We start from the raw sequence: 23,423 nt of genomic DNA, 5'->3' as shown, positions 1-23,423 counted from the left end.
ATAATGCTAATATTCAACGCAATATTCTCTTCATTATAAATAGCCAAAAGATATATTTTATGTTCCGATCAGGAATCAGCGATGTTCATTCACTAGGTTAGTGTACTCCTCTCGTGCTGACGGGGAAGGGGGGGGGGGTCGTCTTAGTTCCTGGCCCAGACTAATACAACGACATGAGTTCGATTTCACTAATTTCCTATTTTGTGGGCCTTGTCTTTCCTATCCTCAAATCTACGTACGAAGCCTGCCTCCACCACTTACTCATCTAGGTCATTCTATTTTCCTACCACCATGAGAATGAAGATATACTTCTTGATGTATGTATGGCTCGCCTGCCTCTTTAATTTAGATCTGTTCTCCTTGTCCCGATACCCGCCTTTAAGAATAGCCTGTCCTTGTCCGCCTTAACGAGTAAAAGTAATTCGTTTGTTATCGTCTCACCTGGTCCGTCTATCCTCCAAGGTCGTCAAGTTCAGTTCTTTTAGTGTCGCGTTAGCTCAACTCTGGGACCAGTCTCACTGCAAACCGCTGGCTTGAATTTCTGCATATGCTTAATAAGGTCTGGGGCTCCAGTATAGCCCTGTATACCCTTTGACAGGTCTCGCTTATATACAGAAACCTAAATGACTTCCTTTTAAATTCCTAAATGTAGTTCTTAGGCTCATGAGGGGCGTATAGGACGCCGACGCTACATGATCAGTGTCATACTGTATCCAGTTTTCTTTCTTCCATTGTTCTTTTAACGTTGCAGTTACTGTGGTTAAATTCCAGTAGCCATTATTCCAACCAACCCTGTAGTTTGGCAAAATCAACTTGTAATCAATCCCCGTCTTCTCCAGTTTTTATTCTCATCAGTTTTACATCATCCACAAACTGAAACTTAAGACTCTTATCTCTTCGGCATACCATTCAAGTATATCAGAAACAGCATTGCGTGTGTCATGCTTGCCCATCTTACTACATCCTCCTGTCTTCTCTCTCTCTCTTAGATATTCTTTGATCTATTGTAAATATTTTAAGAACAAAAGCAAATCTTAAGTAAAAAGGCTAGTAGAGATTGTACAGAGTGTGAGTCAGAAAGGTTGTGATAGCAACGTAGGACTTCGGGTAAGTGACAGCAACACAATATATGATAAGGTTCATCAACAGGGAAATCTGGCCTCAAGCGAAAGTGTGAGCGTAGAGCTCCTCTAGAAATTGGCGATATGCAGTATTAAATGCTATCTGACAGTTAAGAGAAAATGCAGGCCACTCACCCATCTCTTTCCTACTTTATCTCCTCAGTGCTTTCCAGGTGGTCCATTATAATCCTGAATATCTTCTCAATTACCTCAGGTCGTTCCACTTTCTAATTACTCTTAAGTCTTAGAACTACTTCCTAACATTCCTGCGACTCAACTGTGTATTCAACTTCAGGTGTGTCCAGTGTCCGTTTCCCCGTCTCTAATAGCTTATACACTTTACTTCCAGTTTCTTGACATCATCAGGCTGTGTACTCCAAGATGGACCTGCCCTGTGTTTTAGTCTCATGAATGACTTCATTAGCGTCCTGCAAGCATGTGTCCGTGTGTTCTAGGCGACTATGCCATCGCCAAAATGGCAACCTTTCTGCTCCCTACCACTTGCTGCACTACTGCTCTCACCTACACCTATCCATACTCATGCACATTCTTGTGCATCTACCTATGTGCACCCATGCACATTTTTGCGCATCTACCTAAGTGCACTCACCCACGCATATGCACAAACTCATATTCACGCCCGCGTACACCCCAAATTCATCCAATCTCACTCGGTCAAATCATATGGAACTTCCATCCTGGACCAGGGGGTTTCCGAAGCGTGTCCCAGTATGATGACTGAGACATTTGTGCAACACTTTGGTATCATTACTGTGGCAACGTTTCGCCAATAAATGGCTTCCTCGGTCCGGCAGAGATGAATGGTGGAAGATAAGGAATTTGAATCAGTCCCTAAAAAATCGAGTCGATGTGTACAGTCCACCAATTTTGATCAAAGCACAATTCATCTACAGTGTCCTAGTATACCCCCATCTATGCAATACGTATCATGCACTGCAAATTACAATATTTACAAGACACTAAACCCTTAATGGGTCACACTAATTAACCTGCAAGCCGCAGGTTAATTAGTACGCTTTATAGCCTATCATTGACTGCACGCGGGTCATTAAGGCTGATTTTCCCTTGATACTAACACTGAGAATACTTAGAGTTAAATCCTAAAAACACTGACTAATTTACTTGTGTATATGCATAGAAAATTTAACTCGCAGTGTAAAATTACAAAGAAACACAACTCTCAGTATATATGCACAGCTGTGTATATATATATATATATATATATATATATATATATATATATATATATATATATATATATATATATATATATATATATATATATATATATATATATATATACAACTGTGTATATACATTGAGAAATATAACTATGCATACAGTGAGAAATACAACTGGATATACAATCAGAAATACAACTCTAAAATGTAAATGAATATAGTAAAATACAATTCTTGGTGTATATACACTGAAAAGTAAACTTATGTATATACTGTGTGTGTGAGTACTCACCTAGTTGAGGTTGCAGGGGTCGAGTCCAAGCTCCTGGCCCCGCCTCTTCACTGGTCGCTACTAGGTCACTCTCCCTGAACCATGAGCTTTATCGTACCTCTGCTTAAAGCTATGTATGGATCCTGCCTCCACTACATCGCTTCCCAAACTATTTCACTTCCTGACTACTCTGTGGCTGAAGAAATACTTCCTAACATCCCTGTGATTCATCTGTGTCTTCAACTTCCAACTGTGTCCCCTTGTTGCTGTGTCCCATCTCTGGAACATCCTGTCTTTGTCCACCTTGTCAATTCCTCTCAGTATTTTGTATGTCGTTATCATGTCCCCCCTATCTCTCTCCTCCAGTGTCGTCAGGTTGATTTCCCTTAACCTCTCCTCGTAGGACATACCTCTTAGCTCTGGGACTAGTCTTGTTGCGAACCCTTGCACTTTCTCTAGTTTCTTTACATGCTTGGCTAGGTGTGTTAGTTACCATTTTGTCCTAGGCACATGTCGATTAGACACACACGCCCGAGCATGCACACCTTTCACAATTTCGTGTTTCATCGGTATATATGGAATGTTGCAAGACTTGCAACGGATAGGTTGAAAAGAAAATACTCTCGAAAGTAGGATAGTTTATTAACTATATTTGTAAACTGGCAACTCTGCATACTATACTGTCCATGAGATGCATCAGCCATTAAAGATTGAAGTCATTCAGAATAATACTCAAATTAAATCAAAGAAAAAATAATCTACTATTTTTAAATATAAAACTGGCACTTGAAACATTCCCTCAGCAATCCTAACATTCTTCTTTGTACTATAAATTATTGTTGAATGTTTGAAGCCAGCCAAAAGTGGTTCTCAAATTATTGAACAAAACCTGAACATTTCAATAGTTGCATGAACCTTTCCCTAGTTATAGTAAACCAGCATTGCAAATTTGAAGCTGACCAGATGATTCATTCTAAAGTTATAAATGAAAACCTGAAAAAAAAAATGTAAACCACCTAACAGTACCCCTACAGAAATACATATCTAATAACACTACACAAGGAAATATAGTTATGAGTCACCACAAAGCTGTCCTGTGACTCCTAACCTCTGTAATACAGACTAAGAACACAAAAAAGTACTCCCTTTGCTGTTGCTAACAATGCTTTTTCTATCATGTTAAGAGATCACAGTAATCCTACAATCTTGTCCTTCGTCTAGTTTACCTAAGACACCATCCTGTTGAATCAGCCCAGATTTACAACATTCCTAACACAGATCTTAGTCCCAGTGTTGTTCCTGTAGATGCCTGCCTGTTTCAATACTGTCAAATGCTCTAATCTTCGGAACACTCATGACTTGACCTGATCTTTTCTCTTGGTGTGTCATTTGAATTTCCTACTTCACTGTCTTCCAAATACGTACAGTGCAACCTCATTTTTCAGCCGTAATCTGTTCCAGAAGGTCGGCCTAAATTTGAAGAATTAACGTAAATACAATTAATCTGTTCCAGACACCCAAAAATATTCACAAAAAATACATTTTTTAAAGATTAATTATAGTTTTACATACAAAAAACAATGAGACCTAAATAAAATAAATAAATAAACATTTAAATCACTATTCCATACCTTTATTGAAGACTCTTGTTGGCTTATGGTTTATGGAGAGAGAGGGAGGACTGATTATTGTTTGGAAGGGGAATCACCCTCCATAAGGACTTCAGGTATCGAAGCCCTCTCTGGGGTTACTTCCCTCTCTGCCTGCTACACTCCCTGCATGCCTGCTACACTCCCTGCCTGCCTGGAGTTTACCTGGAGAGAGTTCCGGGGGTCAACGCCCCCGTGGCCCGGTCTGTGACCAGGCCTCCTGGTGGATCAGAGCCTGATCAACCAGGCTGTTGCTGCTGGCTGCACGCAAACCAACGTACGAGCCACAGCCCGGCTGATCCGGAACTGACTTTAGGTGCTTGTCCAGTGCCAGCTTGAAGACTGCCAGGGGTCTGTTGGTAATCCCCCTTATGTGTGCTGGGAGGCAGTTGAACAGTCTTGGGCCCCTGACACTTATTGTATGGTCTCTTAACGTGCTAGTGACACCCCTGCTTTTCATTGGGGGGATGGTGCATCGTCTGCCAAGTCTTTTGCTTTCGTAGTGAGTGATTTTCGTGTGCAAGTTCGGTACTAGTCCCTCTAGGATTTTCCAGGTGTATATAATCATGTATCTCTCCCTCCTGCATTCCAGGGAATACAGGTTTAGGAACCTCAAGTGCTCCCAATAATTGAGGTGTTTTATCTCTGTTATGCGCGCCGTGAAAGTTCTCTGTACATTTTCTAGGTCGGCAATTTCACCTGCCTTGAAAGGTGCTGTTAGTGTGCAGCAATATTCCAGCCTAGATAGAACAAGTGACCTGAAGAGTGTCACCATGGGCTTGGCCTCCCTAGTTTTGAAGGTTCTCATTATCCATCCTGTCATTTTTCTAGCAGATGCGACTGATACAATATTATGGGCCTTGAAGGTGAGATCCTCCGACATGATCACTCCCAGGTCTTTGACGTTGGTGTTTCGCTCTATTTTGTGGCCAGAATTTGTTTTGTACTCTGATGAAGATTTAATTTCCTCATGTTTACCATATCTGAGTAATTGAAATTTTTCATCGTTGAACTTCATATTGTTTTCTGCAGCCCACTGAAAGATTTGGTTGATGTCCGCCTGGAGCTTTGCAGTGTCACAAATGGAAGACACTGTCATGCAGATTCGGGTGTCATCTGCAAAGGAAGACACGGTGCTGTGGCTGACATCCTTGTCTATGTCGGATATGAGGATGAGGAACAAGATGGGAGAGAGTACTGTGCCTTGTGGAACAGAGCTTTTCACCGTAGCTGCCTCGGACTTTACTCTGTTGACGACTACTCTCTGTGTTCTGTTAGTGAGGAAATTATAGATCCATCGACCGACTTTTCCTGTTATTCCTTTAGCACGCATTTTGTGCGCTATTACGCCATGGTCACACTTGTCGAAGGCTTTTGCAAAGTCTGTATATATTACATCTGCATTCTTTTTGTCTTCTAGTGCATTTAGGACCTTGTCGTAGTGATCCAATAGTTGAGACAGACAGGAGCGACCTGTTCTAAACCCATGTTGCCCTGGGTTGTGTAACTGATGGGTTTCTAGATGGGTGGTGATCTTGCTTCTTAGGACCCTTTCAAAGATTTTTATGATATGGGATGTTAGTGCTATTGGTCTGTAGTTCTTTGCTGTTGCTTTACTGCCCCCTTTGTGGAGTGGGGCTATGTCTGTTGTTTTTAGTAACTGTGGGACGACCCCCGTGTCCATGCTCCCTCTCCATAGGATGGAAAAGGCTCGTGATAGAGGCTTCTTGCAGTTTTTGATGAACACAGAGTTCCATGAGTCTGACCCTGGGGCAGAGTGCATGGGCATGTCATTTATCGCCTGTTCGAAGTCATTTGGCGTCAGGATAACATCGGATAGGCTTGTGTTAATCAAATTTTGTGGCTCTCTCATAAAAAATTCATTTTGATCTTCGACTCTCAGTCTGGTTAGCGGCTTGCTAAAAACTGAGTCATATTGGGACTTGAGTAGCTCACTCATTTCCTTGCTGTCATTTGTGTAGGACCCATCTTGTTTAAGTAGGGGCCCAATACTGGACGTTGTTCTCGATTTTGATTTGGCATAGGAGAAGAAATACTTTGGGTTTCTTTCGATTTCATTTATGGCTTTTAGTTCTTCCCGCGATTCCTGACTCCTAAAGGATTCTTTTAGCTTAAGTTCGATGCTTGCTATTTCTCTGACCAGTGTCTCCCTACGCATTTCAGATATATTGACCTCTTTTAGCCGCTCTGTTATTATTTTCCGTCGCCTGTAAAGGGAGCGCCTGTCTCTTTCTGTTTTACATCTACTCCTCCTTTTTCTTAGAGGAATAAGCCTTGTGCATACATCGAGTGCCACCGAGTTAATCTGTTCTAGGCATAAGTTGGGGTCTGTGTTGCTTAGTATATATCTTCCCAGCTTATATCGGTTAGGACTTGGTTTACTTGGTCCCACTTTATGTTTTTGTTATTGAAGTTGAATTTGGTGAATGCTCCCTCGTGACTAATCTCATTATGTCGGTCTGGGGCTCCGCGCATACATGACTGAACCTCAATTATGTTGTGATCTGAGTATATTGTTTTTGATATGGTGACATTTCTTATCAGATCATCATTGTTAGTGAAGATGAGGTCTAGTGTATTCTCCCTGCTACACTCCCTGCCTGCCTGCCTGCCTGCTACACTCCCTGCCTGCCTGCTACACTAACTGCCTCCCTTCCACATTCCCTGTTTCCCTGCTAAACTCCCTGCCTGCCTGCTACACTCCCTGCCTGCCTGCTACACTCCCTGCCTGCCTGCTCCACTCCCTGCCTGCCTGCTCCACTCTCTGCCTGCTTGCTACACTCCCTGCCTCCATGCTACATTCCCTGCCTGCCTGCTACACTCCCTGACTCCCTTCCACACTCCCTGTTTCCCCGCTACACTCCCTGCATGCCTGCTACACTCCATGCTACACTCCCTGCCTCCATGCTACACTCCCTGCCTCCATGCTACACTCTCTGCCTGCCTGCCTGCTACACTCCCTGCCCATGGTGGCTTATTTCATAGGTGCACTTAATAAACAAGCCACATCAGCTTCCTTGATTTGTTCTTTCTTTGCCAGGATAGAAATGACTGTTGATTTTGTTTTTGCCATACAACTGGTGACTTATTTCACAGTTGCACTTAATAAAAAAAATACCAAAAACAATGGATTTTAAGGAAATGTTTGGATGAATGCGCGGAGTATATGCTCACTCACCGACAGACAAACTGAGACTGACTCACCTACAAGTGGTGTCTTGGGCTGGCATGTCTAATATGGCCGATATTTGAGGCAACGGCCGAAATACAGAGCAAAATTTCTGCTGAAAAACTGGCCTAAATACGAATCACTCGATAAACACAGTGGTCGAAAAACGAGGTGCCACTGTACGTGTATTTCCTTTCTTATTTGTGCTATCTTTTCTTGCATGAGCTCGTAGGCTTACTGTATTGCTCCTCTTATTTGCCCCTTTGTCAGCGAGCCTCTTGGTGGACATGAGTTCGAGGTTGCAGTTGCTTCCTCCTCAACCACCTCATGGTTCAATATACGTACTTTTAATACTAAAACCCCGTTCTTTATTAATTCTATTACTACTTTATTACTATATGGAAATGTGCAATCCTTTGTGTCTTGCTGTCCATGGTGTTGCTTCATACTTTGTCAAAATAGTAATCTTTTAGTTAATATGATTCTGTCTTTCCAAACTGCTAGCTTAGTATACAAATACAGCCTCTCCTCGCTTACCGACGTACTCGTGTACTGATGATTCGGACTTACAACGGGCTCTCTGACCAGTATGCATACCTATATACACTACTGTATAAACTATGCATACCTATATACACTACATTACTGTATAAACATTTAAAAATATACCAGAAATGTTATAAATGGTGCAAAGGTGACATTAAAACAGTATCAAAGATGGCTGACACAAACCCACTACCATTATAGTATGCTCCTCACTTAAAGACGAATTCATTCACCGATGTGGTCTTATAAATGGAACTTCGTTGTTAAGTGAGGAGAGGCTGTACTGCAGCTGGCCTCTTGGCTAATCCATTGCTGGTCTAAACTTCCTTTCATCCTTTTATTATACGAATGACTGTACAATGTACATTTAATCACTTTACAATGCACCTATATATCATGTTAATATCCTTTAGAGTTATAATTGAAAGAATTAAGAGTAAGACGGAGAATAGGATAGCAGATGAACAAGGAGGCTTTAGGAAAGGTAGGGGGTGTGTGGACCAGGTGTTTACAGTGAAACATATAAGTGAACAGTATTTAGATAAGGCTAAAGAGGTCTTTGTGGCATTTATGGATTTGGAAAAGGCGTATGACAGGGTGGATAGGGGGGCAATGTGGCAGATGTTGCAAGTGTATGGTGTAGGAGGTAGGTTACTGAAAGCAGTGAAGAGTTTTTACGAGGATAGTGAGGCTCAAGTTAGAGTATGTAGGAAAGAGGGAAATTTTTTCCCAGTAAAAGTAGGCCTTAGACAAGGATGTGTGATGTCACCGTGGTTGTTTAATATATTTATAGATGGGGTTGTAAGAGAAGTAAATGCGAGGGTCTTGGCAAGAGGCGTGGAGTTAAAAGATAAAGAATCACACACAAAGTGGGAGTTGTCACAGCTGCTCTTTGCTGATGACACTGTGCTCTTGGGAGATTCTGAAGAGAAGTTGCAGAGATTGGTGGATGAATTTGGTAGGGTGTGCAAAAGAAGAAAATTAAAGGTGAATACAGGAAAGAGTAAGGTTATGAGGATAACAAAAAGATTAGGTGATGAAAGATTGAATATCAGATTGGAGGGAGAGAGTATGGAGGAGGTGAACGTATTCAGATATTTGGGAGTGGACGTGTCAGCGGATGGGTCTATGAAAGATGAGGTGAGTCATAGAATTGATGAGGGAAAAAGAGTGAGTGGTGCACTTAGGAGTCTGTGGAGACAAAGAACTTTGTCCTTGGAGGCAAAGAGGGGAATGTATGAGAGTATAGTTTTACCAACGCTCTTATATGGGTGTGAAGCGTGGGTGATGAATGTTGCAGCGAGGAGAAGGCTGGAGGCAGTGGAGATGTCATGTCTGAGGGCAATGTGTGGTGTGAATATAATGCAGAGAATTCGTAGTTTGGAAGTTAGGAGGAGGTGCGGGATTACCAAAACTGTTGTCCAGAGGGCTGAGGAAGGGTTGTTGAGGTGGTTCGGACATGTAGAGAGAATGGAGCGAAACAGAATGACTTCAAGAGTGTATCAGTCTGTAGTGGAAGGAAGGCGGGGTAGGGGTCGGCCTAGGAAGGGTTGGAGGGAGGGGGTAAAGGAGGTTTTGTGTGCGAGGGGCTTGGACTTCCAGCAGGCATGCGTGAGCGTGTTTGATAGGAGTGAATGGAGACAAATGGTTTTTAATACTTGACGTGCTGTTGGAGTGTGAGCAAAGTAACATTTATGAAGGGATTCAGGGAAACCGGCAGGCCGGACTTGAGTCCTGGAGATGGGAAGTACAGTGCCTGCACTCTGAAGGAGGGGTGTTAATGTTGCAGTTTAAAAACTGTAGTGTAAAGCACCCTTCTGGCAAGACAGTGATGGAGTGAATGATGGTGAAAGTTTTTCTTTTTCGGGCCACCCTGCCTTGGTGGGAATCGGCCGGTGTGATAATAAAAAAAAAATATCCTTTACTTTTTTCTCTTTAATGGTGTACTGTATGTAAAATCATATGGAAGAACCAAGATTTTCTAAACTTTTTGTTTATGCTGCTGTAGTTTAAGCATAATTCCAGGACACAGCAGTTGCTCTGTTAACCAGCCTTCTCTCATCCAGAATCTTGATTAGCTAGGCAATTTACCAGTTCAAATACCAAACCAACTGGTTAGCTGCTGGTCAGAAGAAACTATAAAAAAAAAAAAGTGAAGCTGCAGCTGTGGCTGCCTTTTTCCTGTTCACCATTCATTTATTTACCACATCATAACAAAAAATATGCAGACGGCAATCAAGTGAATGTGTTTCCTTCTTTGAGCCACTCTGCCTTAGTGGGAGACAGCTAATAAATTGAAAAATGTGATATCAATTGAATTCACACAAATTATACAGTAAACCCTTTGTAATTATATCTCTGAAAATCATGATGCAACATAACATGCAATATGAACTACAGTGTATCCAAGACATTAGGGTCCCAAAATCATAAAGGTAGTCCCTCGAGGGGAAAAAAAAATACAGTAGTACTTTTTAAAGTATAGTAATGTACAATTTCCCTCCTTTCTAGCAGCCAAGTTAGGTTACCAGTAGACAGTATGGTATATGGCTAACTACTCCGTGAAATATCTCACCTGTAAATATATCATTTTTAAAACATTCTCAATCCTGCTGAGCTGCAGAAATCATTCAAGTCCATTTATCGAATCACTGTCACCAACCATATACACAAAATTTTATAAGCGTCATACTCATACTGAATGTATGAATATCTAAGCCTTCACCCTACATTCCACTGTCATGTCAAGATAAACATCATCACTATTTTCTTGATCACTTTAAGGGATTTTCACTTCACTGCCTTCTGATTTACAGTATCACTAGCAATCCTATTGGCTGTCATGGCTGATGTGCAATGATGAAGGAAGCAAAGAGAAAAGTACAGTGGTACCTTGACTTACAAGTTTAATTCATTCCATGACCGATCTCGTAACTCAATTTGCTCGTATATCAAATCAATTGTCCTCACTGAAATTAATTTAAATGCCATTAATCCATTCCAGCCCCCAATAAAACCACCCCCAGGGGCAGGAGAAAATACTTCAATATAATGCTCATATCAACTCTATGGCTTATTTATCTATCAGAATTGACCTAATATGACACAATAACCACTATAAGTAACATAGAAACATGATATATACGTACTCTAGAATGAATAAAATAGGCCATAATATGGCGAGTGTCTAGGGTAAGAGAAAACAGAGTTTTTGAGAGGCTAACTGCACTAGATCACTAGCAGAGTGATATATGAATATCTCGGAAGTAAGTTGACTTATTTCATGAAGCCCACCATTTATTTTTGAAGTAAATGCAATAATATTGACAGGAATAATAAAAAAAAAATTATTGTTCTACAATTGGCTTGTGGAATATTGGAAATATATTCCAAATATTTTGGGATTTGTGTGGTAGTAAAGGGCAAGATATTTTGCAAATGTCAAAAACTTAGGAACTTTAATTTTTTGTAGAATAACCAAAGATAATTACGTACATGAATACCTCCAGTAACAACATCACACTAGCATTGTTTTATAAGTACTAAGTCCCAAAACCACCTTTCATTATGCCATTTAGGCCGAGGTTCTTGCCAAATGTCATTTTCGGTAATTTTTTTTTTTTGTAAATATTTTTTTTTGCTCATAACTCGGATTTTGTCTCACAACTCAAATAAAAAAATCGACCGAGTGACAGCTCATAACTCGGAAAACTCGTAAGCTGGGGCACTCATAAGTCAAGTTACCACTGTACATAAAACAAGACCACTCAACAGACCTGAGACATGCTGAGACTACTGATATTGTGTGGAAGAGTTGAAATAGCGAGTGTGCTGCCAGGTGAACAGTCGTTTGAATATTTTTGTATTTTCATCTGAGCTTCGCAAGAATGTATATGCAAAAAATGTATCCCCTTCATGCCTACCAGGGTACACTGAGATTTTGCAACATTAAGAATTTAAACTGTGTAAACGGCACATCACCAGGGCCTGAAATGCCAACTGTGTAATACACTGCATTGTACTTTCCTGTATTTCTTACAGTAATAGAAAGGCATACCTGTATACTTTTTAGCAATTTCCATTCCCCACTAACACAGTGTGGGTCAAAGGAGAAAACATTTACTTTCACTTTCAACATAGATGTACAAATAAAACAAGTCTTGAATGAACCAGAGACTAGTTGATTTGCCATGCTCGTAGCTTTCTTTGTTAAAAATATCCTTATTATTCAAATTAATTTTAAACTTTCTAACAAAATTTAGTTTACTTTTCAGCGAGACTTTCACCTTGCCATGGACATGAGGTGTGACTGTCACAGGTAGTGTGGCATTAATCTCAAAAGCAAGTTAACTACAGAGTCAATTTCACAATAGAAGAAAGTCCCTTCTTCTGACATACTGCCATGGTGATTTCTAGTTGACACTAACACTTAGTTACTCTAACAATTCTCTTAATGACGGGGAATATTTTCATAAACTGAGTACAGTATATAAAATCCTCTCCTCAAAGTGATTTGATGGCATTCTTCATTAAGTGTCATGTACAGTGGAACCCCGAGTTTCAGCTGTCCTGAGTATCGGCGGCTTTGAGTTTAGACTGCTTTTTTGGCTAAATTTTGTCCCGAGTTTCGCACTGTGCCCTGTGTTTCGACCTGTGTACCAGACCTGTCCGCCTGCCCACGCAGGCGTCATGAGTCAGTCTGGTTACTTGTTTATCCTTGAGAAAACATTACCCTGCATGCTCATCCAAACATTTCACAATACAATTCATTGTGTTTTGTGCTTGTTGTTTGAGTGCAACCACTACATAATTAACCATGAGCCCAAAGAAACTTTGAAGAGACAGCCCTTTAGTAAAGTAACTGAGAAACATAGAAGTGAAGAAATTGCACAAAAATACAAGGCAGTGTGTCACAGTGGTGGAGGCAGTGGTGGAGGGGGATTCCCATTCCAAACAATAATAAGTCCTCCCTTTCTCCTCCTCCCTATCTTCCAGACGCCAACAAGTCTTCAATAAAGGTACGTAAATGTGATTTTAAATGTTTATTTATCTATTTCATTACTCATTTAAGTACTATGTGCATTTATAATTGTGTTGTGTATGTAAAACTATAGTTATTCTTTAAAAAATGTATTTTTTTGAGAATATTTTTGGGGGTCTGGAACGGACTAATTGTATTTACATTATTTCTTATGGGAAATATTGCTTCAACTTTAGGCCGTTTCGACTTTAGATCTAGCTCCTGGAACGGATTACGGCCAAAACTCGGGGGTTCCACTGTATAATGTTACTGATCAATATTAAAATTTAAACCTTTCACCCATGGTAGAAACATTATACAGTGGTCCCTTGATAATCGTCGGGCTCGATAGTCGTCCTTTTCGGAAATCATTGCATTATTTTTGTCCAAACATTGGCTCGCAAATGGTTGGTTGACTCGCTAATCATCGTTCGTCCTGGACGCGTACTCACGACTCTGAGCTGCCTCGGCCTCCCTTCCCAGCCTGCCATTGTTTACCAGTGAGCAATGGTCCCCTCACTTGTACATACGAAATATTTCATAATATGTATTCCATTCATTTTAGTGCTTGCAAGTAATAAATAAGCTACCATGGCTCCAAAGAAAGCTCCTAGTGCCAAGGCTTTGGTAAAGAAGGTGAGAAATACGATTGAATTTAAGAAAACCATCATTGAACAATATGAAAGTGGCGTACGTGTGGCTGAACTGGCCAGGATGTATAACAAACCCCATACAACCATATCTTCCATCGTGGCAAAGAAAAAGAAAATCAAGGAAGCTGTTGTTGCTTGGAGAAAATTGTGGCCAGACTGTGTCCACAAGAGGGATTTTGAAGGGTTTGTGGCTGATTTCAGTTGTGAAATCTATTGTGGCATTGGGGAGTTCCATGGGGTTGGATGTGAGTTTGGAGGATGTGGAAGAGTTGGTGGAGGACCACAATGAAGAGCTAACCACTGAGGAGCTGCAAGAGCTTCAGCAGGAACAGCAACAGATTGCAGCTCAGAATCTTGCTGCAGAGGAGGAGAAAGAGCGATGGAAGAAGGTGCCTTCTTCAGAAATTAAGGAGATTTTTGAAATGTGGGGTAGGATGGAAAGATTTATGGAGAAACATCACCCTGAGAAGGATGCTGCAAGCCATATCAGCACCTTGTACAGTGACAGAGTCTTGGCCCATTTTTGGGAAGTTTTAAAGAGATGCCAGAAACAGAGCTCTCTGAAAACTTTTTTGCAAGATAGGACTCCAGTGACTCTCAAGCTGGTCCTAGTGGCATTAAGAAACAGAGAAGAGAAGTATGTAACCCCAGAAAAGGACTTGGTACCTGAGATGTTGATGGAAGGGGATTCCCCTTCCAAACAGTAACTAATCCAATCTCTCTCCTCCTCCAGTCTTCCATATACTACTAAGAAGAATTCCAATAAAGGTAAGTGTTATGCCGTTAATGTTTCATTCATCATGTCCCATTGTATTGTTTATGTACTACATCTATATTTCATGTAAAAAATTTTTTGTTTTAATACTTCTGGGTGTCAGGAACAGATTAATTGTATTTACATTATTTCTTATGGGGAAAATTGATTAAAAAATCGTCTATTTCGATAATCGTCGCACTTCCAGGAATGGATTAACGATGATAAACGAGGGACCACTGTAATGCCATAGACAAAAAGTGTGTATGCATCTTAGCACAAGTTAGAGTATGACATACATGGAAGTTTGAGACTAATTACTGAGCAAAACATTCTGTGGTGAAATATACACAAAAACACTGCACTGCTTCAACTAAATTCTTAGTCGAGGGTATAGAATTACCTACAAAAGTCTTGCATTCTTGGTAGGTTTGTAACACAAATATAGGTGTCAAGGACTTGAAACTCTAAATTTCAACTAAATCTGATTTGAAAATTCTGTTTAATTTGAAATAAAATTTCTAGGCAAACTTCACAAAAACTCAAAATATCGAAGGCCACAATAATGGCAACAATTAAGCCTGAGTTAAGACAATCACTTCCTTAATCAGAGCACCCCATGTGTAAAATCTCTAGTTTATTCAAATATATAAAATGAATGCATGGGGAGTTTTGAACCAAGTGTGAGAGTATTTGTGGTTGGGGATTTCAATGCTTAAGTGGGTAAAAATGTTGTGGAGGGAGTAGTACGTAAATCTGGGGTGCCAGGGGTAAATGTAAATGGGGAGCCTTTAATTGAGCTATGTGTAGAAAGAGATTTGGTAATAAGTAATACATGTACATATTTTATGAAAAAGAGGATAAATAAATATACAAGGTATGATGTAGCACGTAATGAAAGTGGTTTGTTAGATTATGTATTGGTGGATAAAAGGTTAATGGGTAGGCTCCAGGATGTACATGTTTATATTTATAGAGGGGCAACTGATATATCGGATCATTATTTAGTTGTAGCTACAGTTAGAGTAAGAGGTAGATGGGACAAGAGGAAAGTGGCAACAAGTAGGAGGGAAGTGAAAGTGTATAAACTAAGGGAGGAGGAAGTTCGGGTGAGATATAAGCGACTATTGGCAGAAAGGTGGGCTAGTGCAAAGATGAGTAGTGAGGGGGGGGGTTGAAGAGGGTTGGATGAGTTTTAAAAATGCAGTATTAGAATGTGGGGCAGAAGTTTGTGGTTATAGGAGGGTGGGGGCAGGAGGAAAGAGGAGTGATTGGTGGAATGATGAAGTAAAGGGTGTGATAAAAGAGAAAAAGGTAGCTTATGAGAGGTTTTTACAAAGCAGAAGTGTTATAACAAGAGCAGAGTATATGGAGAGTAAAAGAAAGGTGAAGAGAGTGGTGAGAGAGTGCAAAAGGAGAGCAGATGATAGAGTGGGAGAGGCACTGCCAAGAAATTTTAATGAAAATAAGAAAAAATTTTGGAGTTAAACAAGTTAAGAAAGCCTAGGGAACATATGGATTTCAGTTAAAAACAGAGTAGGGGAGTTAGTAGATGGGGAGAGGGAGGTATTAGGCAGATGGCGAGAATATTTTGAGGAACTTTTAAATGTTGAGGAAGAAAGGGAGGCGGTAATTTCATGCACTGGCCAGGGAGGTATACCATCTTTTAGGAGTGAAGAAGAGCAGAATGTAAGTGTGGGGGAGGTACGTGAGGCATTACGTAGAATGAAAGGGGGTAAAGCAGCTGGAACTGATGGGATCATGACAGAAATGTTAAAAGCAGGGGGGGGGGGATATAGTGTTGGAGTGGTTTGGTATTTTTGTTTAATAAATGTATGAAAGAGGGGAAGGTACCTAGGGATTGGCAGAGAGCATGTATAGTCCCTTTATATAAAGGGAAGGGGGACAAAAGAGATTGTAAAAATTATAGAGGAATAAGTTTATTGAGTATACCAGGAAAAGCGTACAGTAGGGTTATTATTGAAAGAATTAGAGGTAAGACAGAATGTAGGATTGTGGATGAGCAAGGAGGTTTCAGAGTGGGTAGGGGATGTGTGGATCAAGTATTTACATTGAAGCATATAAGTGAACAGTATTTAGATAAAGGTAGGGAAGTTTTTATTGCATTTATGGATTTAGAAAAGGCATATGATAGAGTGGATAGGGGAGCAATGCGGCAGATGTTGCAAGTATATGGAATAGGTGGTAAGTTACTAAATGCTGTAAAGAGTTTTTATGAGGATAGTGAGGCTCAGGTTAGGGTGTGTAGAAGAGAAGGAGACTACTTCCCGGTAAAAGTAGGTCTTAGACAGGGATGTGTAATGTCACCATGGTTGTTTAATATATTTATAGATGGGGTTGTAAAAGAAGTAAATGCTAGGGTGTTCGGGAGAGGGGTGGGATTAAATTATGCGGAATCAAATACAAAATGGGAATTGACACAGCTACTTTTTGCTGATGATACTGTGCTTATGGGAGATTCTAAAGAAAAATTGCAAAGGTTAGTGGATGAGTTTGGGAGCATGTGTAAAGGTAAAGTTGAAAGTGAACATAGAAAAGAGTAAGGTGATGAGGGTATCAAATGATTTAGATAAAGAAAAATTGGATATCAAATTGGGGAGGAGGAGTATGGAAGAAGTGAATGTTTTCAGATACTTGGGAGTTGACGTGTCGGCGGATGGATTTATGAAGGATGAGGTTAATCATAGAATTGATGAGGGAAAAAAGGTGAGTGGTGTGTTGAGGTATATGTGGAGTCAAAAAACATTATCTATGGAGGCAAAGAAGGGAATGTATGAAAGTATAGTAGTACCAACACTCTTATATGGGTGTGAAGCTTGGGTTGTGAATGCAGCAGCGAGGAGACGGTTGGAGGCAGTGGAGATGTCCTGTCTAAGGGCAATGTGGTGTAAATATTATGCAGAAAATTCGGAGTGTGGAAATTAGAAGAAGGTGTGGAGTTAATAAAAGCATTAGTCAGAGGGCTGAAGAGGGGTTGTTGAGGTGGTTTGGTCATTTAGAGAGAATGGACCAAAGTAGAATGACATGGAGAGCATTTAAATCTGTAGGAGAAGGAAGGCGGGGTAGGGGTCGTCCTCGAAAAGGTTGGAAGGAAGGGGTAAGGGAGGTTTTGTGGGCGAGGGGCTTGGACTTCCAGCAGGCGTGCATGAGCGTGTTCGATAGGAGTGAATGGAGACGAATGGTATTTGGGACCTGACGATCTGTTGGAGTGTGAGCAAGGTAATATTTAGTGAAGGGATTCAGGGAAACCGGTTATTTTTATATAGCTGGACTCGAGTCCTGGAAATGGGAAGTACAATGCCTGCACTCTAAAGGAGGGGTTTTGGGATATTAGCAGTTTGGAGGGATATGTTGTGTATCTTTATACGTATATGCTTCTAAACTGTTGTGTTCTGAACAACTCTGCAAAAACAGTGATTATGTGAGTGAGGTGAAAGTGTTGAATGATGATGAAAGTATTTTCTTTTGGGGGATTTTCTTTCTTTTTGGGTCACCCTGCCTTGGTGGGAGATGTCCGACTTGTTGAAAAAAAAAAAAAATTCTTATCAAGTGTTTCTATAATGAACTAAAAATAAAAGTAAAGTAAACAAAATAAGTTATGGTTATCAAGGATCATGCACTCAACAAACTGCAGTGCAAACCACTGTTATCTTTTAGATCAATAACCCAGTATCAGTTGCTTGCCCAAGCTTCCAATTTCTTGGGTCCAGTGATACCTCTATCTACCACTTTACTACATATAAAAACCTAAAGTATTTTTGGTACTGTTTTTTTAAACTTATCATATGTTATTGCCTACAAATTTAACTTCCTTTCCCAAAAGAGCTAGTTAAATACATGCCCTTGACTTATGGTCAATATAAACAAAATTTGCCAAAATTTAAAAAAAAAAAAAAAAAATCAGAATAATTAGCTCAGTGGGTTCATTAGAACAGTGTGGATAACTTATCCTTAGTGGTAAATCTGGGAGCTCTATGGTGGAGTAAGAGGTAAAGTGGTCATTAGTGTTCAGTAAAGATTAGTAATGATGAAAATGGTTCTGAAAACCAACATGCCAGAGAATGAGACATTTGTGCAATATTTGGGAATCTTTACTGAGGAAATGTTTCCTTAATAAAGATTCCCAAATGTTGCACAAGTGTCTCATTCTTCGATATTGGTATTGCATGTCATGTCTAATCTTTATACAGCGGTGATGTTGGCCCTATCATGAAAGCACAGCAACAGCAGCTCCTGCTGTGTGGAACTAGACATCCAGCCTACTCTGTGCACTATGACTTACAATATTATATTCATGAGGAAGCACTAAACATGCACAATGGTCATACAGCATCTAAAGAATGGAAGGCAATCAGGCTTTAACAGGAAGGGCTAGGTAGCTCCAATTCCTCCAATTAAAAGCCCTTCACTAGCATCAAGGGTGTGGCTCAATGGTGGGCAAGTATGTGTGCAATGTGTCCAAGGTTTACACTGTACTGTACCGAGCTTAAGTATGATTTTGTACAGAATTTTTTTATATCTTATTCTTGTTTAAAAATTTATAGTTCATTAAAACTTTTCTCTTGTTTTCACTGTAACATGCTTCATGATTAATATGGTTAACCCCTTCAGGGTCCAAGGCCCAAATCTGAAGTGGTGCCCCAGTGTCCAAGAATTTTCAAAAAAAAAATTTTTTATTTTTTCTTATGAAATGGTAGAGAATCTTTTTGTGAAGGTAATAAAACAAAAAGTACGAAATTTGATGGAAAACTGACGAAATTATGCTCTCGCGAATTTTGATGTGTCAGCGATATTTACGAATCGGCGATTTTGCCGACTTTGACTCCCATTTTAGGCCAATTACATTATTCCAGTCAACCAAATTCTTAGCTATTTCACTAGTATTACTTCTATTCTATCGATTGAGCACAAGAAATCGCCAAGTCAACTGTTTCAACTACAAATTAAAGTAATCAGAAATTGTTAATTTGGCCAATTTAACACAAAGTTCAAAATATTCCAATTTCAAAATAGGGTCCAGAATAAACAATGTAGGTATTCCTGGAACTAAACTAACATTTCATCTGTTCATTAGTTACGTTTTGAGGCTTTACAAATAAATTCCATTTTGATTTTTTATTCACATAATGAATTTTTATTCACACCAAAAAATAGAAGATTTACTGTTATGCAATACCGTAATAATTGTATAAATATCAACATATTTGTGAATGCATATTAGACCCACCAGCTGGCGTGTATTAGACATGTGAGGTCGTTTGTTTACTCTTGAATATCGGCAAAAATTTAACATTTCTGCTACTTTGAGCTCAGTTTCAAGCCATTTCCAGTGCTAAAACCAATCAAAATCATCTCTATTTCTGTAATATGTCTTCCATTCTATCAAATGAGACCAAGAAATCGCAAATACAACTATAAAAAACATACGAAAAAACACTGCAAACTAGCTGTTTTAATTGAAAAATCATGATTTGTTTTTTTTCTCTCATTATACACAGTGTGCTGCAGGATCTGTTTTATGTGGTGCACACATACCACATAGATGTATTCTCTCATATCTAGGCCCAAATGTACCACTTACAGTTTATCAGAGTGAGCTGAGCTCATGATGTAGATCTACGGTTTGGACCCTGAACGTAAAGCCGTAGATCTACGGGACGGACCCTGAAAGGGTTAAAAACTCCTTAATAATTTTTTAAAACTAATACAGTAAGTCCCGGATTTGCAATCATTCGAGTTGCAATCAGTCACATTTATGATTAGGCCGCTTCATAACCAATTAATTAATCATGAACGAGGACAGGCCCTTCCAAATGGCAGAACAACTGTAACTATTGTACTTGTGATTGTGAAAACATACGTTTCAGTGAGCAAAACAGTGAGCATCGGTGTCTGTCTGAATATTTGCAAACATCTCTATCTTTAATGCTATACAAGAATGGTATACAATACCATGTGTCTCAGTTTTCATCTTTAATGCTACCTACTTGTGGCATTTTTTGACTCATAATAATTTTTAACAAACTAAAGTTAGAATGACATGGGTGGAAAGCTATGAGAATTTTTAGCAAACTGGGTTTTTGTAATCCCATTAGTGTTACCTACTAGAAAAAATAATAAACTTAAACTACAGGTAAGTGCTAAGCCCGAAAGGATCACACAGCACCACAGCTGGAAAACAAAGATACATATACACAAGCATTAGAGTTATGCAAGAACAGCTAATGAGATGGATAGTTAAATGAAATAGTATCCAAGTCAAAACTGTATTTTTGCATGCACCTAACACTCTCACATATGTCTGACTGATATTTGCATGCCTTCACTCGGAACTGTTGTACAGTAAACCCCCGGTTTTCTTAATTAATCTGTTCCAGAAGGCTGGCCTAAATCCTAAATGGCCGAAAACCAAAGTAATATTTCCCATAAGAAATAATGTAAATCCAATTAATCCATTTCAGACACCCAAAAATATCAACAAAAATACATTTTATTGAGAATAACTATAGTTTTACAGAGAGAAAACAATGAGAAATAAATATAAATGACCAATACTGTACATATCTTTATTGAAGACTCTTGTTGGTGAGTAGTATTTATTTGTAGTCCCAGAGGGACTACATCCCAGGGGTATAGCTACATATAATGCGGCCTACAACCATATTATTACCATCGACATACCATGTTCACTGAGTTTAATCGTTTCTAACACCTACCTTTAGATGCCATCATAAACAAGGGGAGAAGTAATGAATAATTCATGCCAAGAATTGTAAACAAAAGCCTTTTGTACTGTTAAGGGCATTTACTGGGTCAACACAGATTCACACACGTTTTCTCTGAAGCTGGACCAGAGAAAACATAATGTTTACCCTCCACTCGACCCCTCGATACCATGTGAACATTGTATGTTTATATGCTATGTAATGTGTTTCTTATAGTATAATTTTGAAGAAAATATTGTAGATGGATTAATGAAAATGTCTATATTAACCTAAAATAAGACATTTAATGTGCCCAAGAGTGATAATTATTACATACCATTAGTATTACTACAGCGTTAAGACTAGAAGGACACTCTTAGTGAACGAGTAACAACGGCATGCCTATATGCTATGTAACATGTTTCTTACACAAATTTCAAGAAAATATCATAGACGGATTAATGAAAATTTCTATATTAACGTAAAATAAGATATTTAATGTGCCCAAGAGCGAGTCACAAACGTATGAGTGGCCCAGGTGGATGCGTCTGGTACTGTCAATTTCCAAGCCGATGTACGAAACCCAGAGGGAAATTTCACCCCAAACAAGTGCTCAAAATCCGAATTGTATGATTTTTGCACCAGCTGAAAACCAGGGGTCCACTGTACTAGGATTGCATTAAGCTCTACATACCGTGGTGGTACCCCGAGTTTCGTACAGCTCCCAACTCGAACAATTATGTAAGGGTATTATTGTAAGTGCTTTTGAAAGTGTATTTTTGGAGGTCTGAAATGGACTAATCTAATTTACATTATTCCCTAGGGAACAAATTCATTTGGTAACAGCACTCGAACAGCCTTCTGGAATGAATTACGGCCGAAACTTGGGGTACCAATGTACTTTATTCGTGAAGTGCCCAAGCTTAACACTAAATTACACACATTCATATATATAAATGTGGTAGTTTGGAGGCAGTTAAAACTTTTACACTACCAAGCCACATTACAAACATGTATGAATCATGAGTCTCGATCCCTGCAACCACAATTAGGTGAGTACAATTAGGCGAGTACCATCATTTGTGTTATTGTTTTCTACACAAGTAACTCACTTGCAAGTTAAAAACAATTTGAGAGCTTTCTAACTCTTATACTCTTATTTTTTTATTATTTTTTTTATTATTATTATCATCACACTGGCCGATTCCCACCAAGGCAGGGTGGCCCGAAAAAGAAAAACTTTCACCATCATTCACTCCATCACTGTCTTGCCAGAAGGGTGCTTTACACTACAGTTTTTAAACTGCAACATTAACACCCCTCCTTCAGAGTGCAGGCACTGTACTTCCCATCTCCAGGACTCAAGTCCGGCCTGCCGGTTTCCCTGAACTCCTTCATAAATGTTACTTTGCTCACACTCCAACAGCACGTCAAGTATTAAAAACCATTTGTCTCCATTCACTCCTATCAAACACGCTCACGCATGCCTGCTGGAAGTCCAAGCCCCTCGCACACAAAACCTCCTTTACCCCCTCCCTCCAACCTTTCCTAGGCCGACCCCTACCCCGCCTTCCTTCCACTACAGACTGATACACTCTTGAAGTCATTCTGTTTCGCTCCATTCTCTCTACATGTCCGAACCACCTCAACAACCCTTCCTCAGCCCTCTGGACAACAGTTTTGGTAATCCCGCACCTCCTCCTAACTTCCAAACTACGAATTCTCTGCATTATATTCACACCACACATTGCCCTCAGACATGACATCTCCACTGCCTCCAGCCTTCTCCTCGCTGCAACATTCATCACCCACGCTTCACACCCATATAAGAGCGTTAGTAAAACTATACTCTCATACATTCCCCTCTTTGCCTCCAAGGACAAAGTTCTTTGTCTCCACAGACTCCTAAGTGCACCACTCACCCTTTTCCCCTCATCAATTCTATGATTCACCTCATCTTTCATAGACCCATCCGCTGACACGTCCACTCCCAAATATCTGAATACATTCACCTCCTCCATACTCTCTCCCTCCAATCTGATATCCAATCTTTCATCACCTAATCTTTTTGTTATCTCATAACCTTACTCTTTCCTGTATTCACTTTTAATTTTCTTCTTTTGCACACCCTACCAAATTCATCCACCAATCTCTGCAACTTCTCTTCAGAATCTCCCAAGAGCACAGTGTCATCAGCAAAGAGCAGCTGTGACAACTCCCACTTTATGTGTGATTCTTTATCTTTTAACTCCACGCCTCTTGCCAAGACCCTCGCATTTACTTCTCTTACAA

The 23,423-nt window shown here is 39.8% G+C and overlaps 1 protein-coding gene across 2 annotated transcripts in view; it reads right to left on the bottom strand.

Annotated features, from left to right (window-relative positions):
* The window catches only part of SppL (signal peptide peptidase-like protein), a 139,462-nt gene that overhangs the window by 112,248 nt on the left and 3,791 nt on the right, over positions 1 to 23,423 (bottom strand). The window lies entirely within an intron of this gene.

This window comes from Cherax quadricarinatus, chromosome 80 (assembly GCF_038502225.1).
Source record: "Cherax quadricarinatus isolate ZL_2023a chromosome 80, ASM3850222v1, whole genome shotgun sequence".
In the NCBI taxonomy this organism is placed as follows: domain Eukaryota; kingdom Metazoa; phylum Arthropoda; class Malacostraca; order Decapoda; family Parastacidae; genus Cherax; species Cherax quadricarinatus.
This window is presented reverse-complemented; position numbering and strand designations above follow the sequence as displayed.